Raw genomic sequence first — 8,270 nt, forward strand, 5'->3', positions numbered from 1 at the left:
GAGCTGGGACAAGCTGCCCAGCTGAGGCAGGGGAGCACAGGACTCAGGGAGGGGGGCAGAGGGGTGCAGGATGAGGGCATGGCAGCACTCAAAGTGGGAGTTATGTCCTGCTGCTGCTTGCCCAGCTGGGGCAGTGGAGTGTGGGATGTGGGTGCGGCAGTGCTGGTAGTGGGGGCTCTACCCTGCTGCCACTTGTCCCCTTCTGCCCAGAGCTAGCCACACCTGCATCCTGCCCCCCTGCGCCACCCTGACTGGGCAAGCAGCAGCAGGGCATAGCCCTCTCTCTGAGCGCTGCCGTGCCTGCATCCCGTGTCTCTCCACCCCTCTCCCTGAGTCCTGAGCTCACCACCCTGGCTGGGCAACTTGTCCCACCCCCAATCCCTCCCTCTCCCATGCCCCTTTCCTCCCTCCTCCCCCAACCCCAACAGATTTACTAGCTGGAGGCAGCTGTGCCCAGCATGGTGAGGACTGTTGCCTGTTTAGTCTATGGCCGAATCTCTGAATTGGCCGAATCTTTTCTGAATAGATTTAGAAGCTTCCAATTTGTTTCAGAGCTTTTAATTGGTCTCCCAATTTAATTCATTTTGGATTCAGAGATTCGGTTGCTGAATTGGGCTGAATGTCCTCCAAATCAAATTGCCTACCGAAGCTTTACATAGCCCTACAGGACAGCTATATTTCTACTTACACTTCAGACTTCTGCAACCTCAATTTTTGAATTTTCAGTGTTTATTGGAATTGTGATGGGCTGGCTGGCAGACCTGGCCCAGGGGTTTTGAAAGGGCAAAAGAAGATTGGAGGACTTGGGATTCCCTCTCTACCCCAATCAGGCCCCAGAGACTCACCCCCCGTGTCCCCTGATTGGCCCCTTGGGTCACCTGGAGGAGGATAAAAGGGGCAGCATGGACTGACTCAGGAGAGACTAGTGAGGGACAACAAGAAGAAAGGAGCTTCACAGAGCTAAGCCAGTGGGGTAGGAGCAGTGCCCCAGAAGAGCCTGAAAGAACAGGACCTGCAGGCAGCAGTGGGACCCTCAGCAGTACAGCATGCGGCCGGCAGGAGAGGCTTCCCACTGGGTTCCAGGATCCCCTGGGAGAGGCTGCAGCCAGCAGGAGAGGCTCCCCCGGCTCCAGGAAGGATCTGAGCAGTGACCTGAGGGGTTCCCAGCTCTGCTGCCAGCTCCTCCAATCAGAGGCCAGACAGCTCAATGTGGGGCCAGGGATCCGGGAAGATCAAGAACCCTAGCAGACTGCAGCACTGTCACTAGTGGTGGCTGTTTGGCAGTGTTCCTTCCTACCATGTGGGAGATGTGGGTTCAAGCCTCAGTAGAGGTGACTTGGGCTGAGTGAGCTAACAAGAAGCAAATATTCTTGCAGTGGAAAGGGGCCATTGTGTTTTCCTCCCTTTCTCCCCCTCCAGGTATCAAGGCCCTATATTGCCATGTCATTTGACATTGTGCATTTTGTGTCTTTTTTTATATTTCACTAACCCGTATTGTTTGTTTTGCTGTTTGTGTTTTATATTTTGTTAACCCTGTTTTTTTGTCAGTGATTGTAAGTGTCTAACCTTTGTTAAATCCTGCAACCTTGGGGCATTGTACTCTCTGATTTATGCCTATTATGTTCCCAGTATTGAAGGTATATGGTTAAGTCCCCACTGGTGGTCTGGCTCTGCTCTATAGGGGGAGGAGAGTCCCTACACCTCCCATGGTGCTTGTGCACCTGCTTTGATCCCTTCAATTGGAGAGGGGGTACCTCTTGGAGTACCGCCCAGGTTACAGAATTAAGTTCACCTCTACTTCTAATCCCTTTGCCTCCATTTCTTTGCAACATTCAAGCACCAGCTTATTGACTTAGTGAGTGGAGCAGTTTTTCTTTCACTCCTCAATCTTCTCATCACAACTCCAACAGTTGAATGGTGATAAGTTTTCAGCTTTGGAGAGAATCGCTCAGGTAGTTTCTTTCTCTATGTCTGACAGGAAATTTCTTTTCTCCTTTTCTCTGCTCAGATGCTGTTTGTGAGAATGCCAATTTGTCCCAATGCTACATAACATAACGTTAGGTATAGTCTGCAGTAAGGGAATAGAAGTCATTTTTAGTGATCTCTTATTGTTTAATATTGCAAGTGTTATTTGTACAATATTGTCAATTGTATTAGTGTGTGGAAATGTCCTAATGGATCATTCATTACATGTATTAGATTCACTTTTTGATTTTTAAGTGAAGTATAGAGATACTTCTACATGAGCAAAACAATAGATTTTTAGGTAGAGGAACATTTTCCCTGTAGAATGCCTTGTACCATTTGATTCAATCTCAAATACTCCAGTACAAACAACAATGTGTCTTTTGGCATTAATAACTTTCTCTACTGTGCATCTGCAAAGTGATGTTAGTATTACTTCCCACAGAAGTATTCCTTCCCACCAAAAATTTTCAGCAGTTCATAGAGAGACAAAAACAACGGCTAGGCCTTGAGTTAGTAAAAAAAACTTATTGTTAGGATCCTGGAACGATAGTCAGTGATCTGGGCTCCATTGCCCTAGCACAGTGTTGAGTCCCTTTTCAGCAAGCTTACAGTGTAGGTGCTGGACAGAAGGATAAAGTGGGAGGAATGAGGTAAAAATGGAATGAATAGAACTTAGCTAAAGACTTACCTCACCAATGCTAAACAATAATCACCTTTACAATAATTAGCAGAAAATTCTTCCCCATGCCCTGCTACTTCATGAAACTTGCCTTGGTAACTGTAAAAAATGAATGAAGAAGTAGACGCATGAATGACAATCCTGTCCCACTGAAGCTGAAGGAAAGCTTAGCACTGCCTTCTATGCAGCCTGTTTTGGGCTCATTACCACAGAATACTACAACTGTTGTACTTGATGCTCTATTGAGCTAGTTAATGTAATTGTGAAGATCAACTTAAAGTAATTTGATGCCTGTCTTCATAAAGTTATGCAAGTGCTGTTGATTTTTATACATATTACATTTTTTTTGGTTGTAATATCAGTTTTGGTCTATTTAACACATTAGCTTTCTTGCTGTTACTGTAATATATTTGGTTACACCCTAAGATAGGATTAATGGAGCCTGTGGGTCATCGCTGGTCAGTTCTTTTGTAGGTTTTTACAAACATTGAGCATGTCTGTTCCAATGTAATAAGCATTTAAGCACCCAAGTCATTATAGAGTAGGAGAATGGCAGAAACGTCACTAACAGAAGAGCTGTGACCACGTTATGAAAACTAAATTGAATGTGGACTAAAGAAAATACTAGGACATCCTGATGGCAATGCTTTGCAATCATATATACTGGAATATGTAGTCCGGAGCTCAGACTGCCTTGGCTTCATAAAACCCCTAGAGGAGGTCATCACCACCATTATGCTTATGTTCTGGAGACACCTATATTTTTGCCTTACAGGCATGGACATAAATAGCTCAGTCTTGACAGCGGTGTGCAGCTTGGTATCTGTCTTATGCATAAGACTTGCTGTAATTCACAACCTGCATGTTCCTCTGCCTGCCTCAGCTGAGGGCCTGGATCTGGTAAGTTTGGTCATCTAAAGCACTGGGAGTTGCCACATGTTGTAAAGCACTGGGAGACGAGCAGGATTCAAGACTTGTCCTCAGCATCTCCTTGTTACCATGCTAAGTGGGCTCAATTAAGGCAGTTCCCTGCTCAGCATGATAGGTTTCATAGTTCCCTCTTTGAGGGATCTAATTCCCTCTTTGAGGGACCTCATGTACTTTGGCACCTAGGTCCCTACCTCAGGACTCTAGATGCCAAAACAGAGGCCTGTTGTACAAAAATGAAGTGTCCCTTTGTGGATCTGGTCCTAAATATCTTGTCCGACTCCATGCTATGAACTGGTGACATAAACGGGAGTCTAAGAGAAATCCTGATTCTTGCTCTGACCCTAGATCACCTTAATAGAATGAGAGATAATACTTACCAAGCATTAACTAACATATTTCTGTCTGAGCCTTACAATATAACCTAAATAGTTGCTAATTCTTATCAAATACCTTTATATTTGTATATTTAACAATAAAACATACATTAACTCTAAAGCACTTAAGTAAGAGACACTTACAATGTTACCAAAACCCCAATGTCTATTTAATTACAGCAACTTGGAATAACAGTACATTTTAACAAACCTAGACATCAGAAATAAAACATGAGTCCTGTAGATTTTCTATAAGGAAGAAAAGCTTCAATCTCACTAATCTGGTGATGTCTAAATCCCATTTTTTTGTGGTTTGGGATGAGTTATTCTGGAATACCAGTTAATCTTGCATATGCTGGAAAGAACTTCCTATTCTGATAAGGGAAAATCCATCTTGCAGTCCCTTTTATAACTTACACTGGAGGGGATTTTCTACAGTAGTGATAAAAATGCAGTTAGGAATAGCTTTCTCTTATAGACGTGTATTAGTCACTGCTAAGGAGTATGGTATTGTGGAGCTATGATTGCATTGCAAAAAACAGTTGACGTATGATCAGGATCCAGGTCAGAGCAGTCGTACTGTAAAGATCTACCCAAGTTACTGTGTCCCCCACTGGTGTTACACTCACCTCTGTGAGCTGCTGGGACTTCTGGAGTCGTATTCTTGGTTCTTTTTGATGCAATAATCTGAGCTACTCGATGATTCTTTTCCCAGTGGATTGTTGGAGATTTCAGCAACATAGAGAGGATTTTGTGAATGCTTTGGAAGACACCCAACACTTTGGTGTGAGCCTGTGTTTTTCCTGGAAAATGGGTTATATGACAGATTGAAAGTGGCACCCAAGAACCTACATTCACAGTCAGAGTGGTTAATCTACTTTTAAGGTACTATCAACTCGGGTAAGAGGGTTAGGAGGTTGGGAGTTATGGACAACATTAAATAAGAGCCCGTGTTAAAATTCACTACTGCAAAAGGTGATATTTTCTTTGCTGCTTCTGTCTTGAATGCACAAAATATTTCTACTGAATAGAGTTGTATTCATCTATACATGTCATATACTCCTCAGTTTTAAAACAGATGTAGCACAGTCAGCTGAGCTATGTTGATTTAACTCAACTAAGGATCCAGCCTTATGTGTCTTAACAGAACTTTATTTTTGTCATAGAGAAAATATCCTCTTATAAATCCTCTCATGAGTGTGAAACAGTTTTATAATGGTATTAAAAATTGCAAGCTACCTTTTTCATGACTTTTTGATAGCATATATCCATGCAATTTCACAACAGGTTTTGGTTTCATAGATTTTAAGGTCCGACACAATCATTCGATGACCTACTCTGACTTCATGTACGTTGAGGGCTATTAAAGTTACTCAGATACCCCATACATTATGTCCAAAGACTTCAGATAGCCTAAAGCAAAGTATTTTAGTCTTCAAGATACTAAACTGTACGATAGCAGGTAACAGGATTGACCAACCTGCTATCAGTGTCCAAGGCCTTGGCAGAGGTAGGGAACTGATTAGGTGAGATACGTGCTCAGATGAGTCAAGCATCTAATCTATGCTCAATTATGAATCATGTGAGGAGAAATCCTTTCTGACCTCTGAAGGTGACAGTCTGAAGTCCTGAAAAAACATGACATAGGATTATAGTCATTACTTTCGTGCAGACATGCAAATGTTATGAATATATTGGTGACAATGGAAACAATCCTGTTCTCACTATGACCCAGGAAGTCAAAGGATAAATAGGGTACTTCACGTATTCCAAGGCTGGAAGGGATCACAAACCATGCAGCCTGATACTTGTGTCCAAAGACCATAGCTTTTCTCCCAGAAGTTAGTTTAAAACATATCTTTTCGGAAAAAAAAGCAATCTTGTTTTAAAGATTCAAAGTGACAGTGGTTCCATAAACAGCTTACTTGAGGAAGTTAATTGCCACACAGATAGCCAGCTGTGTAGATCAATGGCACTCAGCCTACAGAACATGGGCCATATTTGGCCTCTGAAGTGACTGCAGATCAGCAGCAAATAGCTCAGCCTAGTACATCCCCTCCTCTGCCTTGCAATGTGCCAGTGATCCTTTTTATAGTGCTTCCTGCTCTGCTTTCTTCCTCCCCCATCACCTGTCTTTCCCTCCCCTCCCTTTTTCCCTTTGAAAACTACAGCCACCACCCTTCCTTCCCAGGACCAATCTCCCCTACCTTGGTGGCCCATGATGCACCCAGCCTGCCACTCGTAAATGGTTCAGCTCCATTGACATAGATAGTTATGAATGAAAGCTGAAAAATAAAAACATTGTTTCTCCCTCTACTAGGAAGCAAATAAAAAGACCCTTAAATTTTTATCTTATTGTAACAGAGTTAGATCAGGCTCTCTTACAGCCTCGTCTTTGTCTGGTTGGGCTTATGCATCTACCTTTTGCAATAAGGGAAGTTCAGTGGGATTGGACTACTCAACCCAAACTTCTGATTGGACTAGCTATGATCCATGGATGTGGCATAAGGTGACTGGAGAATTCACTCCAAACTCCTGATTGGATGAGCTGCTATCTGGGGGCATGGCCCCCTAAAGGGATAAAAGAAGGCATGTGCTGCAGTCAGGGGGAGAGAAGTACATGGGCACTGAAGAGCTGGGGTGAGCTGACCCAGTGGGGCAGTCAAATGAGTCCCAGAAGAGCCTGAAGGCAGCAAGACAAGGCTGGAGCAAGAGCAGGGTGGCAGAAACTGAGGTGCAGCTCCAAGGGCCAGCAGATTTCAGGAGAAAGAGCAAGATGATGCCTGTCAAGTCTAGATGGCCCTGTCAGCATATCCTTGTTTGTTATAGCGGAGGGAATTGTAGCTCCAGAGGAGCCTTCTCTGGGTGTTTGCAGCCTGCCCACGAGGAGAGGTGGGGAGAGTCACCCATCCCACACAGGAGAGAGTGTCCCCATTGAATTCTGAGCACTAGAGAGAGATATTTCAGGCGGGGATTGGAACACTGCAGGTTTTCACCTAGACATGGAATAGAACATAAATCCCTCCCAGGGGTGCAGGGGTCGGGTAATAAGCTACAGGGTGCTTGCCTGAGCCCGTGCTGAAGGGGAAGAGCTGGGTTCAGGCCACAGGAGACTGACTGTACCCACCCTACAGGAGGGGTGATTGGTACAAGACTGATCTAAGGAGGATCTATGAATGCTACACTCTAGCGTCTAAGACTCTAAAGGGGCTTACCCATATGGGTGAGTCAGAACTTTGCTGCCTCTCCTTAGAGAGTCTGTGCAAAGACTGGGTTGTTAATTGCATCCAGGACCAGTGTGATATTCATTGCTGAGGGTTGTGCAATGTCGCTACAAGCAACATAGGGTAAAACTCATCTAGGAACTAACCTAAAAGTTCAGTGTAAGGGGTTCTCACAGACCTCCCCCTTTCCCCAGGGACTGCTCCCAAATTTCCAGAAGAAGAGGTGGTTTGGGGTTTCATACCGCTGTAGTATATGTATAATAGTTATTAGTATATAATAGGGTGGTGTGAAGCTTCAGTCCCTGATTTGATTCAGTGGAGATTTGGCAGCTGAATCTTTGAATCTGAACTGAATCAGGAGACTCTTTAATCTCTCCAAATCGAATTGGAACCCTCCAAATTGATTTGGAAAGATTTGGCAATTTGGATATAGACACAGCTTTAAATGTTTTTTTTTTTTTTTTTTAACTACCTCAAGGCACCAGGCAGCTTATGAATCCTGAGGCGGTGGGGTAGATGAAGTGCCCCATAGGAGTACAGGAAGCTCCCCAGTATGCTTGGCAGTAGACCTGAAAGTGGACCAGAAGCACTTCCAGTCCACTTCCGGGTCTGGGGGGGAGTCCCCAGGGGCCCCCCCCCCCCCCCCCACACCGCCCGGGCGGGGGGGGGGGGGGGGGCCCCCCCCCCCCCCCCCACACCGCCCGGGCGGGGGGGGGGGGGGGGGCCCCCCCCCCCCCCCCCACACCGCCCGGGCGGGGGGGGGGGGGGGGGCCCCCCCCCCCCCCCCCACACCGCCCGGGCGGGGGGGGGGGGGGGGGCCCCCCCCCCCCCCCCCACACCGCCCGGGCGGGGGGGGGGGGGGGGGCCCCCCCCCCCCCCCCCACACCGCCCGGGCGGGGGGGGGGGGGGGGGCCCCCCGCACCCTCAGCGGTAGACCCAGAAGTGAGCCAGAAGTATTTCCAGTCGACTTCCAGGTTTGCCACTGACCATGCAGGCCCCCCCCACAGTCTTGTGGGATGCCCATCCACCCTAGCATCTAAGTGTTCACAAGCTGTACCTGGTACCTCGAGGTATGTAGAAAAAAACATTTAAAGC

The sequence above is a fragment of the Gavialis gangeticus genome, unplaced genomic scaffold (assembly GCF_001723915.1).
Source record: "Gavialis gangeticus isolate Ggan-Ray unplaced genomic scaffold, GavGan_comp1, whole genome shotgun sequence".
NCBI classification, from domain to species: domain Eukaryota; kingdom Metazoa; phylum Chordata; order Crocodylia; family Gavialidae; genus Gavialis; species Gavialis gangeticus.